Below are 25,955 nucleotides of genomic sequence, written 5' to 3'. Positions count from 1 at the left end.
TTTTTTTTAAGTTTATTTATTTATTTTGAGAGAGAGAGAATGCTAAAGAGGCAGACAGAGAGGGAGGGAAGGACAATCTCAAGCAGGCTCCGCACCATCAGCGTGGATCCCGACGTGGGGCTCAAACTCACAAATTGTGAGATCATGACCGGAGCCAAAATCAAGACTCAGACACTTAACCAACTGAGCCACCCAGGTGCCTTACAATTGACACATATTTAGCCATATTTCCATAATATTTTCCATAATATTTTAAATTTTGTTTAGCATAAAATTGTATAGTATCAGTTTTTTTGAAAAGTATTATAATGTCCTCCTAACCAATGTTTTGCTTTTTCAAAAAAAATGTTACTTTATAGGTCTTTCAATAGGAAGTGAAAAAGAAGTGATAATATAGTTATTTTTGACTCTTATCTTGATGGGAATGAATATGATCATGTCATATTTAGGATGATATCACACAAAAAAGTGCCATATTATTCGGTGGTGAGAGTGGATATCCCTGCCTTGTTCTTGATTGTAGAGGAAGAGATCTCAGTTTTTCCCCATTGAGGATGACATGAGCTGTGGGTCATTCGTATACGGCCTTTATGATGTTGAGGTATGTACCTCTATCCCTACTTTGTTGAGGGTATTTATTAAGAATGGATGTTGTACTCTGTCAAATGATTTTTCTGCATCTATTGAGAGGACCATATGGTTCTTATCATTTCTTTGATTAATGTGGGATAGCACACTGATTGATTTGTGAATATTGAACCACCCTTGCACCCCAAGAATAAATCCTACTGGATCATGGTGAATGATTTTTTTAATATACTGTTGGCTTCAATTTGCTAGTATGTTGTTCAGAATTTTTGAATCCATGTTCATTAGGGAAATTTTTCCTGTAATTCTGTTTGTTTAGTGGAGTCTTTGGTTTTGGAATCAAGGTAATGCTGGCTTAGAGATGAGTTTAGAAGTTTTTCTTCCCTTTCTACTTTTTGGAACAGTTTGAGAATGGGTATTAACTCTTTTTAAATGTTTAGTAGAATTCCCCAGTGAAGCTATCTGGTCCTAGACTTTTGTGGGGTTTTTTGGGGGGAGATTTTGGAGTACTGATTCAATTTCTTTGCTGATTATCGTTCTGTTCAAGTTTTCTATTTCTTCCTGTTTTATATTCTGGATCAGGCATATTATTTATGTCTGTATTTCACCAATGTGTGTAATGCTAGCTACAAGAACTTAACCTGTTTAAGGAAGTTTCCTTCTATTCTTGTGTTTGAGTTTATTTTTTTAATTTATTTTATGAAAAAATGGTGTTAAACTTTTAAATAGTATTTCTGAATGCATTGAGGTAGTCATATGTCTTTATTTTCTTTTATTCTGTAATTATTATGGATTATATTAATGGATTTTCAAATGTTAAATCTTAACTTATTTTCTTTTTTATATTTTCTTGGTGATATTTGCATCTACATCTTTTTCATTTCTTGGAATATCTTCATTTGGTATAATGGTAATGAGCTTTATAAAATTACTTAGAGAATACTTCCTTTTTCTCGATTATTCTAAAAGTGTTTGCATAGGAATGGCATTACTTTTTCTTCCTCAGTTTTTTTATAGAATTTACTGCCATAGCCATCTTGACCTAGTGTTTTCTTTTTTTTTTAATTTTTTTTTAATGTTTATTTATTTTTGAGAGAGAGAGGCAGAGTGCGAGCCGGGTAGGGACAGAGAGAGAGGGAGACACAGAATCAGAAGTAGGCTCCAAGCTCTGAGCTGTCAGCACAGAGCCTGACACGGGCTTGAACCTATGAACCATGAGATCATGACCTAAGCCAAAGTCGGACACTTAGCCGACTGAGCCAACCAGGCACCCCGGCCTAGAATTTTCTTCATGGAAAGATTTTATTAAGAATAATTTCTTTTAAAACAGCTATTCAAAGTTCTTATTTCTTTTTAAGTCAGTTTGGGTTTTTTGAGTGTGTATTTCAAGGAACCTATCTAAATAAATTGTCAGATTTATTGAAATAAAATTGTTCATAATAGTTTTTTATGATCCTATTAAAGTATACCAGTCCATTGTGACATTGTCACTCTCATTATTGGTATTGCTTGTTTGTATCTTGTTTCTTTTTATCTTTATCAGACTAGCTAATAGTTTATAAATTTTATTAATTATGAAAAATAACTTCAGATTTTTGATATTTTTCTTTAGCTGTTCATTTTCTATATCACTTATTGGTTTTATTATCGTTTTATTACCTATTTTTTTCAAAAATCCTTAGAGATAATTTAATTTTGCTCTTCTTTTACTTTTCTTTTTTCCATAATGAAAGGACATTTCACTGTTCTCTTTTTTTTTTTTAATGTTTATTTATCTTTTGAGACCGAGAGAGGGGGGCACAGTGAGGGAGGGGCAGAGAGAGACAGGGAGACACAGAATCCAAAACAGCTTCCAGACTCTGAGCTGTCAGCACAGAGCCCAATGCAGGGCTTGAACCCATAAGCCCCAAGATCATGACCTGAGCCGAAACTAGACACTCAACCAACTCAGCCACCCAGGCGCCCCTTGCTCTTCTTTTTCTACTGTCTAAAGTAGATGATACGACTATTGATAGGCCTCTCTTCTCCTCTAACACAAGAGTTTAAAACTATCAATTTTCCTCTGATCACATATAGCTGTATCTCAGAAATTTTGATATATTATGTTCTTATTGTCATTCAGTTAAAAATATTTCCTAGTTTTTGCTATGGATTTCCTTTGTTCCATGAGAAGTATGTGGTTTAATGTCCAAATCTGTGAGAATTTTCAGGTAAATTTATGTTGCTGATTTCCAATTTAATTCCATTGTGTTTAGAAGACATATTCTCTATGCTTTTAATTAATTGAGACTTATATCACATAATGGCCAAACATATCTTCTATGAGAGCGGATATACCATATGCTATATAAAAATGTGTGTTCTGTTCTGTTGTGTGAAATGTTCATTAAATACCTATTATTTCAAGTCAATTGATAAATTTGTTTAAATCTTCTATATACTTACTGATTTTATATCTACTTGTCCTAGGGATTAATGAGAGAGGAGAGGAGTATTGCAATACTCAACCATAATTGCCAATTTGTCTATTTTTTTTTCCAAATTTGTGGGCTTTGCTTCATGTGTTTTGAGCTCTTTATTTAGAGCAATACTTTTAGAATTGCTGTTTATTCCTAATGAATTAATGTGTTTATTGTTATAAATATCATTATTTATCTCTGGTAATATTTTTTTCCTGAATACATATTATCTAATACCACTGTAGCGTTTTCATCCTGTGTTTACCCCTTCTGTAATACATATTATTTTTGCTTTATTTTTAAGCAATTTATATCTTTATATTTAAAGTGGGCTTCTTATAGAAAGCATGAAGTGGATAGATGTTTTATTTTTTCAGTCTGGCAAATTCTGGTTTTTTTAGTTGGAATTTTTGGTTAACTTAATTTTAGTATAATATTGAATACAGATTTATTTAAATCTAACATTTTACCTTTTGTTTCTTTGCATGTCCAAGATATTTTTCTAATTTTCTTCTCCATTTTTATTATAAATTCTTATGATTCTATTTAATCCCTACTATTAACCATTAACTATACCTAATTTAAAGTTACTCCTTTTTCTATGATATATAATATTCATCTTTACTGTATCACAGTCTACCACAAGTAATATTATATCCCATTACCTCTGATATGAATTCTTATAGCAGTATATTTTCACATACCTTCCTTTCTTTGTGCCACTGTTAGAATGCAATTCAAGTGTACAAATGTTATATACTGCATAATACTTTGTTGTTGGTTTCTAATGTTTGTGTTAAGCAATTATATGTCATGTTTCTAAAGTTCTTTTCTACTTATTCTCTTCTTTCCTGGGCTATGATCCAAACCTTTCCCTTGGAACCCTTGGTATCCATCTTCTAAACTCAGGGAGGTTCCCATGCCTTATTTGGGTTCCCCTCCCTGCATCTTTGATTTAGAAGTTGCCTTCTAGCAAATAGTGATAGTAAGTGTAGGGATCTCCTAGATTGTTATCCTTCCAGGGATCACATTCCTGCACTGATTCTCTTCTAAATTCTAAAAACATGCATTTATATACTAGTCTAGTTTTATAATTGTTGACGGTGAATGATTAATTCCATTCCTTATATCACTATGAACAGAAGTGAAACTTCATGATGGCTGTTTTTAGCTACAGTGATAAAGTTAGCAGAAAGTTGAAAGGTAACTTAATAATACACATTGATAAATACTAAATTTATGGAGGTAATTCAATTCTTAAATTCCAAAAGGAAAATATATTACCGTTTAGCATTCTGTGTATTGCCTGGGTACTATGTCTTACATGAAGAACAGCTTTTAATGATGTTCACGGAAAAGCAGGAAGTCATGTGGCCCAACAAAAGAGTGCTCTTGGTAATCACCGTACACACTCATGTAGGTCCTAGGACAACCACTGAGGAAGGCTCTGGATTCAGTTTCCTGTATAACAAGGACAGTCTAGGTTATCTGTATTACCACAACAGCAGAATATGTCTTCAGCTGCTTGAAAACAAAATGTATTTTGTTTCCAAAAAAATGTAAATGTTATGTTAACCTTCAATGGTGTATTACGTTTCCTTGAGTATTTATAGTGCGAGAAGAGAAGTTCTATAAGGGCCTTTTGTAAATTTTTGTTAATGTTGCCTGCTACGAATAATCAGTTCATATACAAATGTCTAACACACAGTAAGTACTTAATGTATATGGTAAATATATGAAAGTGAAAATCAAGAGTAACCGCACATGGCTAAATCTGGCCTTGACTGCAAGCTTGCCTAGTCGAAAGCAACCCCTGCTTCATGATCTATGTACCTTAAATACAGGCATACACATAAAATATATTGATAATTATATATGAAAATTTTAAATTGTCATAGCATTATAGTGGAATCAGTCAAAGAATTTTTGCTTCATAGGAGACCATATATAAACTCCCAACATCCACTTTATATATATATATATATATATATATATATATATATATATATATATATATATATAATTTGCACCAATCATTGTTTTTCAATCATCAACATAACCTTGTGAAATTCTCTATTCCTAGAAGATTATTGTCATCAGATTTCAGCATTAAATTTGATGGAATATGAAAGGCAAATTTCATTCAGTACTTTTCTCCTGCACCTCTTCCAGGAAAGAAAAAAAGAAAAAAAAAAAACCTGGAACAATTAGCAAATCAAATTCGAGGATGACTCCAGTTCAATTACTCTTTTTAATAGTGTGGAATGATGTTTCATGCTACATTTTTTCATGAAAGAGATAACAGAAAAGAAAATTGAACATGACAATTCTACTTTTATGGCAATTACTAAGTGAGAAAAATGTTGCATATAAAAATTCTTATTCTCCTTATTAGAAATTTGAGTCTGAGGCTCCAATGCTGGCTCCTCTTTTGAAATTATTCCTTGGGTCATCTCCAAGATAAGATAAAAGAATGTTATAAATTAACTCCTATTGCCAGTGTTTGTAACATGAAATACTCTATAAAATGATTTCTTTAATGTAATATATTAATAAAACTAGATTCTATCCATACATATACAATTATTAGTATTGAGAGGGAAAAAAGCAAACCAACTCAACAATGTAAACTTCTCTTCTTTAATTAATTAAGTAAAAATTATACCTATATTTACTTTAACCTGTTCATTTCACTCATATCAGTTATTAAAAGTGAAAGATTAAAAGCATGGAAATGGTGGGGTGCCTGAGGGGCTCAGTCAGTTAAACATCTGATTCTTGGTTTAGGCTCAGGTCATGATCTTGTGGTTCATGAGTTTGAGTCCCACGTCGGGCTGTCTGCCGTCAGCAAAGAGCCTGCTTTGGATCCTCTGTCCCCCTCTCTCTCTGCTCCTGCCCCACTTGCACTCTCTTTCTCTCTCAGAAATAAGTATATGTTAAAAGAAAAAACATTTAAAATGGTATTATATTAACATGATAATATAGTAAGGGTACACCAATAAAAATGTGCTGCATTTTATCCAGATTCATTAGAGATTCAGCTTCTAAAATAATACTTGAAACAGTTTCTATAATGAGGCACAAAGAAGAAAGTCAAAAGAATTACATTTGTCTCAGTCATTTTTGTTTTAAAAGACTTAATTTACTCAAAAGTAAAATAAGAATAAAATATCTATTTACTGAATATATTTATAGATACTTGTGATTATAAAATTAAGTTACATTCATCAAAGTGTTTCAGTGGTTGTGAAAAAATACATATGTAGCATTTGACTTTAAGTATTGTTAGTAAACTCTATAACCCAAGTACAGAATCTCTGAAAAAATTTTGTTCAAATTCGAAGAAAAACATTTTAATACATTTGAAATCAGTCTCATATTTTGCTGGACTTTGAAAAAATTTAACTGCTTAACTGTTATTCATGGTAATTCTCTATATTTTGCTATTTTACTTTTAAATATTCTCCATCTGTTAGCAATGAAAAATGACTATTATTTTCTGTATACTTGGGAAAGCCTGGTTTTCTCTAATGTACATCTTTCTAGAAATACATGAAAAAGTATTAATCCTTGAGTTTTTGTAAAGTTGTCACTACTAAACTTACACACAAAATTAATCACAATTTGACGATCTCTATTCATTTTACCACGTTTCATGAAATATGGTCAGTAATCTAACAGAAAGATCTAGAAATATTACTGGAATAAGTGTTCTTTATATACAGTCAATAATCAATAATATTTTCATCTTAAGAAAGTTTTAAAAGGAAGGAAGATGACAATACGCAAAGCTATTCCTTTTCGTTTTATTGAATTACCACATACATACTAAAGTGCATAAATTATAATTGTATATACAACATAGTGCATTTTGAGAGTGAACACATTCATGTAATGAGCACTTAGATCATGAATGAGAACATTGCCCGCATTCCAAACTCCTTCTCCTACCTCTACTTAATCACCACCTATGTATACGTGATCACCTTCCTAGTGTCTAAAATGATGCATTATCTTTGCCTCCTGAAAAGAATATACAAAGAAATCATACAGACAGGACACTTTATTTTATTTTTAAATGTTTATTTATTTTTGAGAGAGAGCGAGAAGGGGAGGGGCAGAGAGAGAGGGAGAAAAAGAATCTGATGTGTGCTCCAGGTTCTGAGCTGTCAGCACAGAGCCCTAGGCGGGGGTCGAACCCAGGAACCACAAGATACTGACCTGAGCCAAAGTAGGATGCTTAACCAACTGAGCCACCCAGGCACCCCCAGACAGAACGTTTTAATATCTGGCTTCTTTTAGTTAACATTTTGTTTGTGAGCTTCATCCAGGGTATTATTAAAATTTTGATTTCTAAATTCTCAATGCCATATGACAATGCATTAATTTACCGCAATTTAATTATCCATTCAGCTTTTGATGAATATTTGAACCGATCTTTTTAGTTACTGTTATGAACATCACTGATAATGAAGATCCTTGTGTATGTGGTTTGAAGAATGTATACACATATTTGTACTGCCAAACCATTTTCTAGAGTTTGCTCATAAAACATTTATTAAATATTATCATACTGAGGCTACTTTCAGTTAGATTCTCTTTTTGTCTTTTTCAAATCACACAGAGACCATGAATGAATCCTTAAAATCTAAGCATGAGGCAGTTCATGACTATGAATTATGAGGGATAGGGGCTGCTCTTTTATTTCTCCCCTCTTTCCAGTGCCAAGTTTGAAACAGTTCTGTTGAAACTTCATTCTGGGGGGGGGGGAGAGTTCTTTTCCCATTAGTCCTTACAAGAAAGGTGTAGCTCCATGAGGATCTAGATTTAGAAAGTTTATATCACTAGATTTCTATTTGGTTATGGCTTGTTCTTTATCATTTGATCCTCTGAATTCCACAGAACATGAAAGTATATTTTCCAAGTTTCAGATGGAATTGTTTATATCAAAGTTAACTCTGATATTTGCATACTTCCTAGTGTTTCCTTCTATTTTGAAGAATGGTTCATATATATATATATATATATATATATATACACACACACACACACACACACACACACATATATATACATACACATATATATGCATATGTGATATATATGTGATATCTGTATGCATATTTTATCTATATGTTATATATTTAACAAATATATGAGGTATATATATATGTATATATATATTGTATATAGTATGTATTCTGTATAACATATATATTACATATACCAGCATAATGATTTACTGCAACATTTTGTTGTTTTATATTTTCATTGTATGTCAAATATTTTATGTGCTAAGTTCTTTGGTCAGGAGGCTCCCTCTGAGTGTCTAGCCGATCATACTCCCTGATTTGTAAATCAAGGATTTTTTTAGGGTAGTTTATTAACAAGTGGAAGTGGCCACTTCTTTGGGAGGGAATTCCTGACCCCTCCATTGAAGTCTCATTACTTCTTTAAACTCTCTTTCTCATAATACTATTTTATTTTCTTCATACAGTTATTTGTTTGTTTGTTTGCCACATTGTTTTTCCATTTGTTTGTTTTTCCATTACATTGTGAACCCAATTATGGAACTAATTTTTATGCATATGTTAGTATTTTCTTCAACCCCAGAACTTATTTTATTATTTTATTGTATGGCACATAAAAATAATTTTTGAAAGTGTGAATAAACAAATCAGGTCATCGCCTAAGACTGGAAATTTAAAAATACAGTCCATATTTTAAAAAAAAGAAAAAATAGTTCACCAGTGAATGCGATCACTTTGTAGGGCGGCTACCATGTGGTTATACAGATGTTCTTGTCTTCTTCTTATATGTAAGTAATGAGAGATACAAAAAACTCATTACAAAGCTGAAGATGAAATTTTAAAATAGAAAGGAAAATTTTAAAATGAGTTTTTCCATGGGTGTCTAAAAATGCTAATGTGCCTACTAAAATGATATACCTGATAAAATGATAAACTGGTATCATATTCAGTCTTTATGCTCAGGAAGAAAATGAGAGTAGTGGAATGTAATCACATCTGAAAGTACTGTAATTTGTTCTTAAATTCTTTTAAAAGATAATAAGAACAGCCTTACAAACTGCAAAAACCCTGTAAAAGGACTCAAAGCTTTATTACTTCAGATTGATCATTTATCCCCTAATCAAAAGTATATAGCAATAGCCCAGGAGGGATAGAACTAATGATAACATTTTGCAAACGTTTTATGAGCAAGCAACTTGATCACCAAAATTAAACCTACTTGTAAAAGGAAATTGATAAACGGGTTTAGCAATACTATGTCGTTTTGTCCAGTTACATAAATTCTTCCCTGATTGACAAATGAAATTCTCATGCCAAAAGGTACAGTACATTATTGTTACTTTATTTTATGCTTTGCTTACCTATAAAATTGCTACACAGCCCTAAGCAAAACAATGAAAAAAGTGAAATTTCTTACTGGCCTATTCTTGACTTCCATTTGAATGATTTTCTTATTTTCTGCTTACTATGTAACCAAATAGGCGTAACTATTTTCCAGGAAAACACTATTTACAGAAAGAAGTTACTGCCCTGCTAGACCAAGTTTGACTCTCCCCGCTTTAGCATCTACGTATAATTAATAAGAATTAAAATAGAATTTGATCTGATTTTCTATGTTTTTTGTCTTTATTTACTTTTGCAAACATTGGTGTCATAAACATCTTTCTAAGATGAATCTTTGCTTTCATATAATTATCACGTGCAAGTATGGATCTAGAATTAAGCTAGCAGGATCAAATTGCATACACCTTTGAAAAATATACTGTTCTGCTGGAGCACTGGGGTGGTTCAGTCAGTTAAGTGTCTGACTCTTGATTTAGGCTCAGGTCATGATGTCAAGGTTCATGAGTTTGAGTCCTGTGTCAGTTTCTGCATTGTCTGTGTAAAGCCTGTTTGGAATTCTCTCTCTCTCTCTCCCTCTATCTCTGCCCCTCCCCACTCACGCGTGCCTGTGCAAGCAATAGACTTTAAAATACTGCTTTCCTTAAAGATAGAAACAAATTATACTACCCCTTACAATGTGGGAAAATACACATTTTGCTATAGCATCGCCAACTCTGTTTTGCTCATCTTTTATAGTCATTGACACAGTGATATCACATTTTCTTTGTATGACTAAAATTTGCTCCAACCTGAACTGAAGCAAAATCTGTTTTGAGATTACCTACTCCTTTGGGAATGAATTAGCATTCTTGATATCATCTAAGCAATTTTTTTACACACTTCCATGAATTTAAGGAGTCCTCTGTAAAACCACTCAAATGACTATAGGAGAGGCTATCAGTGCCCCAAACATAACCTGCTGGCCTTTCCCAAAGATCTCCTTGGTTTCCATAAGCACGAACAGGTCCTTGCACCTTTCTGTCAGTAGTTCTGTCCAGGCTACAGAATTGCCTTTAGTTTTCTTGTCTCCTTAGGCTTCTATTGGCTCGGATAGTTTCTCAAACTTTATTTTTTTAATGTTTATTTATTTTTGAGAAAGAGAGAAAGAGAGAAAGAGAGAAAATAAATAAATGTTTACTTATTTTTGAGAGTCAGAGAGAGAGGGGGACAGAAGATATGTGTTGACAGCAGAGAGTGAGATGCAGGGCTGGAACTCATTAACCTTGAGATCATGACCTGAGTTGAAGTCTGACACTTAACAGACTGAGCCACCCAGGTGTCCCAGCCTTTCCTTAAACTGGATGATCCTGATGGTGTCTAAGAATACTGGTGAGGAAGGTTGTAGGAAGCTCCTGTTTTGGAAGCAATGTGATTCTTTTCTCATGATTACATTAAGGCTTGGGTTTCTGGGGGAAAGATCACAGAGGCAAAGTGCCAGTTTTATCAGATATGATAATATCAAGGGTACACACTACCATCAAGAGATCTGAGTGTTGATGCTGAACTTGACCACCTGGAGGAAGTAGTGTTTGTCAAGTCTTTCTTCTGTAATGTTACTTTTTTTCCCCTTTCCTTCCACATGGTGCTCTGTGGAAGGAAATCACTATATGTAGTGCAAGCTTAATGAATAGGGATTTTTGCCCTCCTTCCGTTCGGATGGAGTATCTACGTACATTACTTGGAATTCTTTTGTACAAGAGATGTGGCTCTTCTCCTTCATTTACAAATTTATTCACTTATTGTTATTAGTATGCACTTATGAATATTTATCTAAAGTGTGCTTGACATAACTCACTAATACATTTTTAATATCAGCAAAGTTTTATTGCCTTAAGATATCAAATTAAAATGCAGGTTTTTGGGGGTACCTGGGTGACTCAGTCAGTTAAGCATCCAACTTTGGCTCAGGTCACGATCTCACCATTCCCAAGTTTGAACCCCACATCAGGCTCTGTGCTGACAGCTCAGAGTCTGGATCCTGTTTCAGATTCTGTGTCTCCTTTTCTCTCCACCCCTCCCCCACTCATGCTCTGTCTCTCTCTCTCTCTCTTAAAAATAAACATTAAAATGCAAGTTTTTTAATTTAAGAATTTTATTAATATACAGGTTCTGTAGTATATACTTATATATTTGACAGTAGCTATTTAAACTAATATTACATAAGTTAATTAATGAGCAATGTTTTTAAAGAATTTAAATGCATAAAGAATTTTTAGTCACCAGAAAACAATTGTTATCTTTGTGACCTTATCTATATGTAAATGTTAGCTCTTCATAACATTTAAATTTAAAAGGTAAAATAGTTGTATTAAACAGACATTATCATAAATATATTTTGAAAGATTGCAGTTAGAATCTACAATTTAAAATTTTAAGTGCTATCTACTATTATTTGCTTGACTCTATATATATGCATACAAATAAAAGGCACATATATTAAGGTGTATGTTGATTTGTTTTCCTAAAAGAAGGAAGTGTATAGAGTGGAGAATACTTTATAATATTTGGGTAGGCATTTTCTTGTCATAAAGAAACAGAGAAGTTATTTTTTTTCTTTATATTTTCCTAGATGGGAGAGGTTTCTTAAAGGTTTCAAATGTACTTTATTTCTTCAATCATGCCATATTTTAATGGGTACACAGTGCTTTTACTTGGCATCAATTATGAGTTGGTTTCTAAACAATTCAATATTACACCAGCTGGTATGATTGATTGCTGATCTCTCCATTCCTTCGGGGTGACTCTGCCAACCAGGGACAGATTTTATTCTATTCCAATTTGTGTTGCCATATACGCCCACATAGCAACACAGAAAGTGGCTCCCCTAGCTGATACAGCATGACCATATTTGTCATGGAAATCAGGTGTCCATTTCTGGTGACTCTGCCTTGCCTTTGTTTGCTGAATGCTTTGTAACTTGGAGGTGACTTAGAACATTTCTGGCCACAGGAAACTCAGTGAAGCTGAAGACAGAATGGTGGCACCTGCAGCTGCTGATTGGTTACAACTCCATGCCAAGGCCCCTGCAAAGAGTTGGATGGCAGAGATATTGCCCCACTCAACTCAAAGTTGCACTCTTCAAAGGGTCATTTACCTGTTGTCTTGTTCTTGCACTAATTAATAGAGAAGTCAGAAAAGCAAGAAAAAAATAACCCAATGTTTTCCACAACTAAAGAGAAGCTGAAATTCCTTGTGTCTGTGTACTTATTTGACTTTACATATGGATTATCCTCTGCATGCATTATCCCATAAGACCTTCTAAGTGTTTTTGAAACTGTTACAGGTAAGGTCTCATTGTATGTACCATACTGTCAACAGGGAATTCCTCACTCCCGGCTATAATATTGTTAGTTGCTGCAATAAACTAATTGACCTATTCAGTATTATCATTGTCTGGTGATTTCTGCTCTTCTCTAACACTAGCTCGAATGTCCTGCAATGAATTAGAAGCTGCAGACCAGATATTCTAGAAGGAAAATCAAGATGTATCATTTTTAAAAACTTTATTTTCTGATAAACATATGGTGAAGGTCTTTTACCTTTTTTCCTAATCTGCAATCTTTAATTTTGCAGGTTTCAGGTATACGTTTACAACGGTCTCAGCTTAGAAAAGCCACTCTTGTCTGTTGATCCAGGGCATTGGATTAAATTTTCTTAGTTCTAACTACAACACCCTTGTGAAAAATCAAACCATACTTTGCAAACAGTGTCACTGTTAGAATTTATAACGATTCTGTTGAAATATTATATATAGATGAACTTGTTTGCAAAACTACTCAGAATGGTTGCCAGACATTTTCTACTCATTTTGTTTTCATGTGGATATCATTGCCTGCATAGATCAATATGTATCATCTGTCTTTCAAACCAGGGTATAATTACATAAATGGGGTGTATAAAACTGAAGATGATAGAAGGATTATAGTTAAAGATAAATTGCATTTACTTAAGTACTTTAAGACATCTGTTAAGGAAACCACAAAGGTTTCATTTTATTTTTCTTTCATTTTTAAAAATGTATATTTTGAGATAATTTTATGTTTACAGAAGAGTTGAAAAATAGTCGAGTGTTCCATATGCCCTTCCCACAGCTTATATTTCCTCTTACATAACCATGGTAAAATTATAACTAAGAAATGATCATTTACACATTCTATGAAGTAAAAAAAAAAAAAAAAAAAAAGACAATTTTGATTTCACTGGCTTTCCCAACATTCTTTTTCTTTTCCTGGATCCAATCTAGGAGACCATTGGACAAAGGTTGTATTTTATATATGGAAATGGTGTCTGTAAAGTTCTCCCCCAAATTTAAACTTGTACTTGTTCCATACCTTGGAGACTATCTGTCCTATAGGTTTGAAGAATTTTATTCTCTGAAAAGCCAAGGACCCTCACAAAATTTAGAATCTTGAAGAAAGAAGGCTATCCCAAATATTTAAATCAGTGGGTACTTGTTTTTTGGTTGAAAAGTGGGCCAGGTGAGAAGGACAGCAAAAAGAAAAATATATAATGACACTACAGAAGAAATCCAAAATTCAGCCCTGAGGTATTATATCTCCATAAAAAAGTTATTTCTCTGCCCTTGGTTTGTTTAACAGCTACACATGACCTTTGGTATTTATTTTGAACATAAGTCATGATATTTAATTCTTTTAGTTAATGAATTTTATATATCTATAACTCAGAGTCTATATAAATAAAAAAATGGCAAATAAAGTATGTATACTAGAAAAGCTTAAGTTTGAATAAAAATTCTCCCACTGAAGCTGAGTCATTCTTATAATAATGATAATGATGAGAATTTTCCTGGAAAATATGCATAATACAGCAAATAATCTGAAGAAAAATGCCAATCTGTGCACAAATATTACTCACAGTGTCAGTTGTCACCATTTTATAAATATACAAGCTTACATCTACACAGTGGAAAATGTAAAAGCAAATTGACTCTAACCTAAATTCAAATGACATTAGCACAAACACATAAATCTTTAAAATTTACCTATTTTAAAAAGGGGGCTTTGAAAAGTGTTCCAGTTCTAGAATGTGGCATAACTTTGTGGTCTAACCGCATTAGTTGATCCTCTGGAAACTGAATTAGCATTCTTGAAAGAATGCTCAATTTTCAGATGCGCTTTAATGAGCTGAATAGATGTTCTTGGAAATCCATTCAACAAAATGTCCATTTTAGGAAGAATCTTTAAAGATCTCTAAACAGACTTGCAAGGAATCTAATGATCTTCAACCAGATTTTTTTTTAATGCAGCCTAACAGCTGGTTACATAAAGTCGTTTTACCTCCGCTATAAATATCTCTGCCAAAAAGTGATCTTTGAATTAGCTAGACAAGATGACTCTTCTCTTGCAGCAAATTTGAAATAAAATTTTGATTCATGATCAAAATTAATTAAGCCTTGATTATCTTATTATGTATTTCGCTTCTACTGAAAATTAAGTATCTAAATCTTCTGCCTATATATGCTTTACAATATTATTTCCAAATTGTCATTTGTTTCTAAACTTTATTTTATAGGCTTTCCCTTCATAACATTTTTAATTCATTGCTTTATATCAATTAAAATTGCTAAAGCTATGTAGTTCCTGTTGTGCTTACAAAAATAAAAATAACAACAAAATACTCTTTGTTATCTAAATTGAATTAATGTAGACTATTTCTTTAAAAATGGGGCAAACTGGGGCGCTGGGGTGGCTCAGTTGGTTAAGCATCCGACTTCAGCTGAGGTTACGATCTCACGGTCTGTGAGTTCGAGCCCCGCGTCGGGCTCTGGGCTGATGGCTCAGAGCCTGGAGCCTGCTTCGGATTCTGTGTCTCCCTCTCTCTCTGCCCCTCCCCCATTCGTGCTCTGTCTCTCTCTGTCTCAAAAATAAATAAACGTTAAAAAAAATTAAAAAATAAAGTAAAAATAGGGCAAACTAACAAAATGAATAAAACACAACCTTTCTCCCCAAAGTGTGAATATTTGTTTTTCCATTAAATAATGCATATATTCATTGGTGTGTGATAAGGCTTCTCAGATAATAATGATGATTACAAAGACAACATAATTAAATAAGGTAACAATTTCTTCTTAGAAGATGATGTAAACTATACCAAAAGTCATCCACCATCAATAAGACTAAAATACATTTTTTTAAAAAAAAATTTGAGAAAGTGTTATTCAAAATCAGAATCTTCAAATTCTCTCAGTTGATCTTGTGGAATGGAATATTAATTTCAAACCAACTTTAAAAAAGAAGAAGAGTAGTGAAAGAAAAAGAAAGAACAAGTAACTATTTTGAAATGTTCATATATCATGCAGGATAAAAAAATTGTACTGGTACAGAATAAAACTATCATAAAATACTGAAAATAAAGGTCTTCTACATGTAAATTTTTTTTTACATTTTTATAGACTTTTTAAAACTTTTTTTAAAGATTTTTTGTTAAGTAAGCTCTACACCCAATATGGGGCTCAAACTTACAACTCTGAGACCAAGAGTTATGCTCTACTGACTGAGCCAGTCAGGTGCTACGTAAATATTTTGCCTCTTAGAAAATATATATCAGATATAATTTTCCATAATTTAATGCTTCTTAGAAAGAAGCATTTAATGAATACATGGCATTATGCAAGAAATTCGATTTCCTGATATAGCAATATTATAGGTGGGTTAAGGGTTACATACTTCTATTAAAAATATATATATTTCTACCATGTTGTTCAGAGATTGAGAACTGTTTCCCTCCCTCATTTGTCTAATAGTTGTTTCTCCTATCAGGCTGTTTGCTCTCTTCTCTCTCTTCTACACTTTTCCAACATCTCCCTGCATTTATCTGTTCTTGTCTTTGTCAAAGATACACCTCATTTTAAGAAGAGCATTTAAAGACCTTTAACAGATATGCAAGGAATCTGATTATTTGTAAACCCACACCCTTTTTGTTGTTGTTGTTATTGTTGTTGTTGTTGTTATTGTCGGCAAAGGGAACCAAGCTCAAAGGTTGATTGAAATGTCTCTTTTTCATCAAATTTTTCTTCTTTCATCATGCTTCTCCCTTTTCATTTTCCTCCTCTCACTTTCTAAGCCCTATGAAATTGTGTTCTTTTTTTTCTTATAACAATTACAACTTTATGCTATTCTGTGAGGTCAAGGGTATGAAGCTTGAAATTTGCAATTTCTGATATTATGTTATTCTTTACATTATCACAATTTATTTTGTGTATGTAGAAAAGCTATTGATTTTTAGAGCATATTACGTTTCCAGCCATCTCGTAAATCTTTCAGTAGCTATGTTGTGCTTCAAAATATTGTCTTGCAAGGTTTTTTTAGTAATGATAAGATCTCAAAATAAAACAATGACTGCTTTTTAAGTTATTTGTGAAAGCCTCCTGTTTGCTTTCATCACCTAGACCTTGCAGATGAATGTTAAGTAGCCATATAGTAGCAGACATTCTTAAATTGTTAGAGATGTTAATGATAAAGCCACCCCCTTATTGCTTCTAGGATTTCAAAAAAATCTGCTGTCCCCAGAAGTTTGTCCTTCAGAGAAATATGGCTTCCTTTCAGAGGAATAAGAGGTCAAGTGAGAGCCTTAGAATAAGATTGCCACATATAATCTCTGTCTCCATGTATAGGTAGATGCTAAGAAAAGGCCAGAAAGACCATCCGATACTCCACCCCAACCAAACTCACAGCCTTCCATCACCATCTGCCTTGAAGACCCATAGCAGGAATCTGATGTGCTACTTACCTGCTTCTTCATTCACGCAAGAATCAGCTTTTCTCATTCACTCCAATCTAATCACCATACACTCAGCACAGTCCATCTCCCATCCAGTTTCCTTTCCCCACTTCTGAAAACTTTCCCTCAGTCCTGGAAATCCATGAGTAATCACCAGAGAATAATTAAATGAGGCAACCTTTCTCTTAACCTTTAGTCTGAATAAAACCTCTCTTTTGTTGGGATCATTTTATACCCTGTAGATATATTCTCCATTCCTTGTATTTACTGGAACTGAGGGTAAATAAGTACTCTTGGTTTCACATAACCACTATCTGGAAGACTTTAAAAATTACAAGGATGTGCCCAGACTAAAATCATCAGGATTGCTAGGGATGGGTTTTAAACATTAGCATTTATTCAGCTTTCTGAGTGATTACACTGTGTGGGTGTATTTGAAAACTGCTGTCTAGCTTCTTATTTCCATTTAAAATTCATCCTCATTCCCCTGTCCCTAAAGCGCCCCACTTTTATTTTAGTTGCATAACTTTATACAGCTACTCTGCTACTTGTCCTTTCTATTCAAATCACTACTTCTCATCTGGACATTTTTCTACTTTTCTCTTAAGGTTTCGTCTCCAGGATCACTCTCACTCTGTATAGCCTTATTATTTCTTCATACTTGTTAATTTAATATCTATGTTGATGACTCTAATAAGGCTTTGTCTTCCCCTTCACTTGAATTTCTCTTCTCTAAAGTTCTCGTCCTTCACTCCAGTTCAGCCACCCATTATCATGGTCATTTCTAGCTTTTCATTAGCAATAACAATAATTTCTCCATAACTTTAATTTCAATTACTGCACTTTTTAACCTCATGCTTTGGTGTTCCCAATGCTTTTTCTGTGGTATCCCAACATGAACAGTCTAGTTTTTCTTAAATGATCTCTGTTGATCTGAACACTTTATTGTATAACTCAACTACTTCATCACCAGGGAATACATGAAAATAGAGACAAGAAAGGAGTCCAAGAAATTAGCCTTGGGTCATTCTAACATTTCCAGTAAGGGAATTAAAGGGATAATCACTAGAAGAAAGAGAATCAGAGATGGAGATGGAGAAAGAGAGAGAGAGAGAGAGAGAGAGAGAGAGAGAGAGACATCCAGTAAAAACCCCAAGATAAGTCAAGTAAAGAAAATATTTGATGCAGGAAAAAGTGATTCTCAGTAGCTGCTGATAGGCTAAGCAAGATGAAAGCTTAGAAATAAACATTGGGTTTGGTGATCTGAAAGTAAATGCTTCTGAAAAAATATTTATGTAAACTTGTGATTGGAATGAGTCTATTAGTGACTACGGGTGTAAAATTTGGAGACAGTATAGATAACTCAGTTGAGACTGTCTGAAGATCTTTTTATGTTGATGAGAATGACTTTATGTCTGGGAACAAGAATTCCTGTCCCCTCAAAGGTCCTTCTGGATAGACTAAGAATCAAACTGATGTGAGTCAGATAAACAAATTTAATAGGAATATATACAGGGAATCCACACAGGCATGTAAATTCCAAAGACAGTCGAGCAAAAGGAGGTAGGTATGCCATTTTGATGTAAGGAGAAATTGGTGGGGAGTTGGGATTTCAGAGGAAAGGGATGACATACAAATGGGTCACTCAGATAAAATTTATCTCTGTTAATAACTCTGTTATTAACCCATATTCTGGTAAAGGCCCCCAATTCAGATTCTTCTACGTGGTTAAGGGAGAGACAAAAGTTTCTCTTGAGTCTGAAGAGTCTTAAGTGACTTCAGCTCAAAATATTCCACATGCTATATAAAGTGGCACATTTGTGGGGAGGGCTGTCCTGAATCCCCTCACTTGGTAGGAGGGGGAATTTCTGGAGCAGTATCCTATATTAAGTAAGGGAGATAAGAGATAAGAGATTATCTCTTATTAAGAGATAAGATTTGTAGATGATCTTAGAGGACACTGGATATTTAGCAACAGTTTCTATCTTAATAAATTTGACACCAAATTCATTATCTTTCTTTTAATGAGTTCTTCCTATATCCCTCCAATAATTCTTAGGAAGTGCCTGGAGACATCTTTGAGTCCTCTTTCCCTCACCTTCCAAATATAATTCATCCACAAGTCATCTTAGCTCCAATTAAAAATATATTAAGAATAAAACTATTTCTCTCCACCTGCACTACTATTATCCCGATTCAAGATGTCGCCAACTCTAGCCTGGATTGTGATAGTGTTTTACCTGGTCTTTCTGCTTCCCCACATAAATTCTAGTCTCAGAAGAGCAGCCAAGTGATCCAGGTTAACAATGGGTTACATAATCTTGCTTCTATGCTTCAAACACTTTAATGTTTTAGGGGATTTTTTTAGCTTCAGAGTGGAAGCCGAAGGCCTTACACTGAACCCTTAATGCCTTTTATAATTTGTCCACAATCCATTTTCTATGTGTGCTCACTCATTTCCAGTCACACTGACTTTCTTGATGTTTTTTGAGTTCACCAGGCAGATTTATACCTGCTTCAGGGTCTTTCTCATATTTTTCTCCCTGTCCAGAAAGCCTTTGATGAAACAATTCAATCTATCGTTTTCTTCAAGTCATTTCCAAAATGTCGCATCCTCAGGAGCATTTTTGTACTGCCCAATTTAAAATGGTACTCTATACCCCTTATGCCCTTCTATCATTTACCTTTCTTAATGGCAAATATCTCTTTCTAACATAATATTTACTTTAAAAAATTTATTTCCTGTTTTCTATCTGCCTCATACCCAGTAAGATGTAAGCCCTATTAGGACATAAATTTTATCAGATTACTTTTTCTTTTTTCATGGCTGTAACTTAAGCCTTTAGGTGCAATGCTACTGTCATATCTTTACAAAACTAGTTGCTGTAATAAAACTCGTGTCACATGAAAATCAATGTGCAACAGGGAATAAGAGTGACAGTGTCTAATTGGATTCTGATGTTCACCAAACATGTGCTAAGGATTTAGGCATTATATTTATTAAGTTGCCTCGGCATAACAAAATACTACACGGAGCTATTAGGTATTTATTTTGGTGTAAGTGTGCCATTAAAAAGTTAACATGACACTAAGAAGTCTCTGTGCTCTGGGCACCTGGGTGGCTCAGTCTGTTAAGCATTGGACTCCAGGTCATCATCTCTTGGTTCATGAGTTCAAGCTCCACATTGGGCTGCATGCTAACAGCTCAGAGCCTGGAGCCTGCTTCTGATTCTATGTCTCCTTCTCTCTCTGTCCTTTCCCCACTAGCACTCTCTTTCTCAAAAATAAATAAACATTAAAAAAAAAGATAGAAAGAAAAGAAATCGCTGTGCTCTAAGAGCTCTGAAACTCTGATGCTACCGAAGAAATTAATTGTTAGTCAGCCTGGTCAGCCATAGGTTTGGAAGAATTTCTAATGACCTGATTCTGACAGAAATCCCAAAATTCTGCTTCTGGCACCTTGTTTTATGTGTCCGATGAACCTTACATTCTAGGTGCAGTGAGTGCAGAACTGGGACTTCATCAAGTCAGTGAAAAGACTGTACAAACACACTTATTCTCTGCTAATAATTATTTGTATAATAAATATCAAGACTTCCTGAATGTGACACATGTCCAAATTAGTTTAAATAAGTGTACAGCATCTGATTGAAATCTAATCATCCTTAGGAAAACAACTAAAATATTCCTTCTGTAAGTAGCAAGCTATCTCTATTAATATTTCATAGAATATTGCACTTTCTACATTTAGCAATTATAGGAATGGAAGCTTTATGAATTTAGTATCTGGCATCAAAATTCCTTTTCAAAATGGAAGTTCTTTATTGGAATATTTTGTAAACTCAGATTGTTATTGTGAACTCAGAGATCCAGCTCATAAATTAATGCTTTTGCATATGAAAAATTAGAATACAACATTTTTGGGTTTTTTGTTTTGTTTTGTTTTGTTTTCTGTGATGGAAGGGGAAAGAAAAGAGAAAAAGATAATTGATGAGTATATGAAATGGGGCAAAGGACAACGAATTGCATGTGTGTTTGAGAAAAAAAAAAGAAATGGAAGTGAAATGGTCAATGATGGATATTCACGGGTGGAGAATCTCAAATGTATCTTAAGAATCATAATGCTGAAGGTATTTGCATGGATGTCATCTACAACACTTTTCCATATATGTACAAATATGAAATCAATTATGTTTTATTCACAAAGGCTCTAAAACTTTTGGGCTCAAGAGTGCCTGGGTGACTCAGTCAGTTAAGACTGAGTCAGACTTTGGTTCATGTCACAATCTTATGGTTTGTGAGTTGAAGCCCCTTGTCAGGCTCAGTGCAGATAGCTAAGAGCCTGGAGCCTTCTTAAGATGGAGTCTGTCTCTCTCTTTCTGTCTCTGTCTGTCTGTCTGTCTCTCTCTCTCTGCCCCTCTCCCACTCATGCCCTCTCTCTCTCTCTCTCCCCCCCCAAATAAATAAACATCAAAAAATTTTTGGTTTGTGTTTATTTTCTTCTCTTTATTCCTTTATATTTAATGAGAATATTGAGTAAAGGAAAGGTTTTTCTTTTGTGTGCACCAGATACTGAAACATTAGTCCAGATATAGAAGGGAAAACTGATACCATTGGTAGTTTTAAATTCAAAGAAATCTTAGTTGAATTTCTCTAGATTGAAATCTTAGTTGAATTTTTCTAGATTGAAATGGTTGAAAGGTATAAATGAAATCAGGGTTACATAATTTTCACAGTATGCAATCATAAATATGCCATATGATATTCAATCAATTGTATTTCATTAGAAACTCTAATTCCATGAAAAATTTGCATGTGTCTGTTTGGCCCATCATTTTAACCTTAGCAACTATCACTCTGTCTGACACATTGAAAGAATTAAATTAAATTAAATGAATTTTGAATGGTGTCAATAATTTTTGTGGAGTTGTCAAGCTTGACACTTGATACTATTTATAGACTTGTTATAGTACAACAGATGGATACAGTGTAAGCCAATTTCTCATATTTAAAATACAGTAAGAGTTCTTGATAGCCCCAGACTATGATTTATTAATCACTATATCTTTAACACTTAATTCAGTGCCTGACATTAGTAGGTTCTTCATCAACATTAGTTTATTAAAATGAACTGAAGGAAAAAAGTATGTGATCCTTCCCACCCACTGGCCTTTGACTTCTGTCCTATATCTCATAGTTTATGAGATCATCATCAGTATCTAATTATTGTGGTTCCATATGCTTCAATCCATAAGAGAACGTTCCCTAAATTCTAACGGGCTATTTGTTATGCAATATATTTTAAACATTAATCCATGTATCAGAGTAGTAATTTTAAATCGTGTGGTTAAAAAACTCATCTTTGAACATGAGTAATTTTTATTGTTAATAGTTAACTGATTTTTTTTCTAACTCAGTATTGGTTGTTGAAATGGAGAAAGATATTTTGTGTTGCAAGTGTATAGCATTAACTAACAAACATTAATATAAATAGGAGAACGCTAAACTCTATGATTCTTCTTAATTGTTAATGAGGTTTCTCTCTAGATCTGCCCTTGACCATTTCCAACCCCCAAATTATTTCCCAAAAAAGAAAAGAAAACAAAAACAGGTTTTTGTTTTAAAAAGCGTGTGTCACATTAGTTATTTTAACATTCTTCCTTTCTTACTTGTAATATTTAATTTTTCTCATATGTAAAATTCCAATGAAGACGGATAAGATGACTTCTATATATTTTTCTAAGATCGATGCTTAATTATGATTTATATAAAATCTTTACGGGATCACTTTTCAAGTAAAAGGCACTTTACAATTTAGGCAAAAATGATAAAATATCACAATAAATTTAGATACCCACTATGAAAAACAGAAACCAATTTTTGCGTGTTTCTTCAGCCTTAAAAATCACCAAATATTTTAAAATAAGTTAACAAACCAATGAAAAGGTTTTACTTTTTCTAGAATTAGGAAGTGTTGAAAGATTAGATTTTTGTTTCTAGTTAGGGATAGACTTTCTAATTCCAACACTAACTTTGTTTATAAACAACTTTAATTGCACTAGGAAACTTTCTGTAAAAAGGAACAGATAATATATTTTTTAGGCTTTGCAGGACTCATGGTCACTGTTGCAACCACTCAACTCTGTCATTCTAACGTGAAAGTAGTCTTAATAGTAAGCAAGTGAGTGCACTTACCTGACAATAAAACTACTAAACAAGAACAGGCGGTGGGCGGGGCTTCCCCCACAGGCTAGTTTGCCAATGTCTCACCAGATGGATGCCTAAGTGTTCAGTTTAAATATTTAACCTGAGCCTGCTGTGTCACTTTTATGGCAAGAAAAACACTGATGAAATCAAAATACAATTTAATGTAGTTATGTGGACTACTGTATATTCAGTTGACCTCTGATACTATTAGGATGAATTAAATATGTTGGGAAGCCTGGCTTCTCAAAGATGTTTAGTGTTAAGTCAGCACTACTGAAGGTCTTTGAAGGGATGGTAAGCCATCACAATCATTCTTTTTGTCTTTATTTGCATAATATTTGCCCTCAATCTTATAGAGGTCAGATTTTCAACCACTCTGCAATAAGGATTATTATCTTCAGGAAAGATTTTTTAAATCCCTTGCAAAAAAAAAATCACTGAAGAAAACCAGTTCAATCAGATAAGCAACTTGGGCATAAAAGGGAAAAAAAATGAAAGGGGAAATGGAGCAATTATCTGTGACCTTGGTCTGTGTTATTGTCGTTCAGAAAAATACTTTCTGAAATTCTTAGAAACGTCCGTAATAATAAAATATTCTTTATGGTGAATATTATTCAGCCCTATTAAATTTTCATTGGAGAAAATGTCATCTGATTGCAATAAATATTTATTTTTGGCAAAATCAACTCCATCTCTATCCATATAAAAGGTAACTTGCACATTTCTATTGGAACATGGCTATTCTCATTTACATGTTAAAAGTTAACTAGGAAAGAATAGATTAATATTGATTCTTCTATTAACATGAATTTATATTATATTATATTAATTATATTAATACATGGGCTTTAAAATCTTAAAGATAAAAATATGAATATATTTTCCATGATAAGGGTCAAATAAATGATGCTAACTCTATTTCCCATTGATTTTACATTACTAGTCCTATTCTTTTATACCACACTGACTCATTTACAATACTAGTGATTGAGAAACCAAAATGAACAGAAGCAAATACTCCTAATTTCTCATTTTTTAATATTCATTAAATAAATACATGACAAAGCTTCTCGTTAGTCAGCATAATGAACTGAGGAATGATCCTGTGTGGAGAAATTTACAGTTCCTGTGAAGCTTTAAATGAAAAAAGAACAGTCCTTGAAATTTAATCAAAATAATGAGTAACAAAGAGTAATCATTATGAAAAAAAAAACACTTCAACCAATCCAGAGACAGCTATGTCACATCACTATTTCCATTTCAAGAAACAAAACAGTATATTCATGGTCATTTTATTAACACATGTTATTTCTAAGACCATGGAACCAATAAAACACTATGAAAAGTTAATGATGTTGAGCAAATATTACCACTTAATGGGTATATTCACAAATCTCTACCCATTTAGCAAGCAATTCATTTATTGAAACCATCACCATTTTATTTGCATTTTGATATAGTAACTAAACTTCAATAGTAATTAAATGGTAGTATGTCCACTTCTTCAAGCATCTTCCCCCCACACCTTTCCCAGTGGTCTATCACAGCAGTTCTGGCCACCATGTAAAGTGGGCCCTTTCTTATGTTAAGCTTCTAGGCATCCATCTCACTGGGCCCTTGTTAAGAAATTAAATCTTGGGGCACCTTGGTGGCTCAGTCGGTTAAGCGGCCGACTTCGGCTCAGGTCATGATTTCGAGGCCCGTGAGTTGGAGCCCCGCGTCGGACTCTGGGCTGACAGCTCAGAGCCTGGAGCCTGTTTCAGATTCTGTGTCTCCGTCTCTCTGACCCTCCCCCATTCATGCTCTGTCTCTCTCTGTCTCAAAAATAAATAAACGTTAAAAAAGAATAAAAAAAAAAAAAAGAAATTAAATCTTAAGGTATAAGACAAAGCCCTAAATCAGAACTGCAAGCTTGGAGGGTCTATGAGAATCTAGGGTTCCATCTTCTTTAAAAAAACTTTATATATACCCCCATCCCAGATTTCAGTATCCTGGTTTTCCCTACATCCCTAGGGTGGCCCTAGATCGTTATCTCGCCTGGCAATTCAGAGCTTTGATATTCTGCCACTCTTTTTTTTTTTTTTTTAATTTTTTTTTTCTACGTTTATTTATTTTTGGGACAGAGAGAGACAGAGCATGAACGGGGGAGGGGCAGAGAGAGAGGGAGACACAGAATCGGAAACAGGCTCCAGGCTCTGAGCCATCAGCCCAGAGCCTGACACGGGGCTCGAACTCACAAACCGTGAGATCGTGACCTGGCTGAAGTCGGATGCTTAACCGACTGCGCCACCCAGGCGCCCCAATATTCTGCCACTCTTAACAGCCATGTGTCTGGCTTTTAGCTTGGTTGGCTCTCCAGCTACAGAAGACTGTCACTTCAGTGTTGTTCCAAAAGTTCTATGGCACCTTACACTTTGTTTCAATTTGCTGCCTAAATGATCTAAGCCTGTCATTTTATCTCTTAAATGTATTAGTCACCTATTAAAAGTCACCTAATTCCACATTCCTTGTGTTTGCTATTTTCTCCAATCTTTTTAAAGTTTTTTTT

At 33.8% G+C, this 25,955-nt stretch overlaps 1 pseudogene; it reads right to left on the bottom strand.

The window, feature by feature from the left end:
* Window positions 1–12,121: 12,121 nt before the first annotated feature.
* On the bottom strand, window positions 12,122–17,246 carry LOC101086717 (annotated as a pseudogene).
* Window positions 17,247–25,955: the final 8,709 nt, after the last annotated feature.

Source organism: Felis catus, chromosome B1 (genome assembly GCF_018350175.1).
Source record: "Felis catus isolate Fca126 chromosome B1, F.catus_Fca126_mat1.0, whole genome shotgun sequence".
Classification (NCBI taxonomy): domain Eukaryota; kingdom Metazoa; phylum Chordata; class Mammalia; order Carnivora; family Felidae; genus Felis; species Felis catus.
This window is presented reverse-complemented; position numbering and strand designations above follow the sequence as displayed.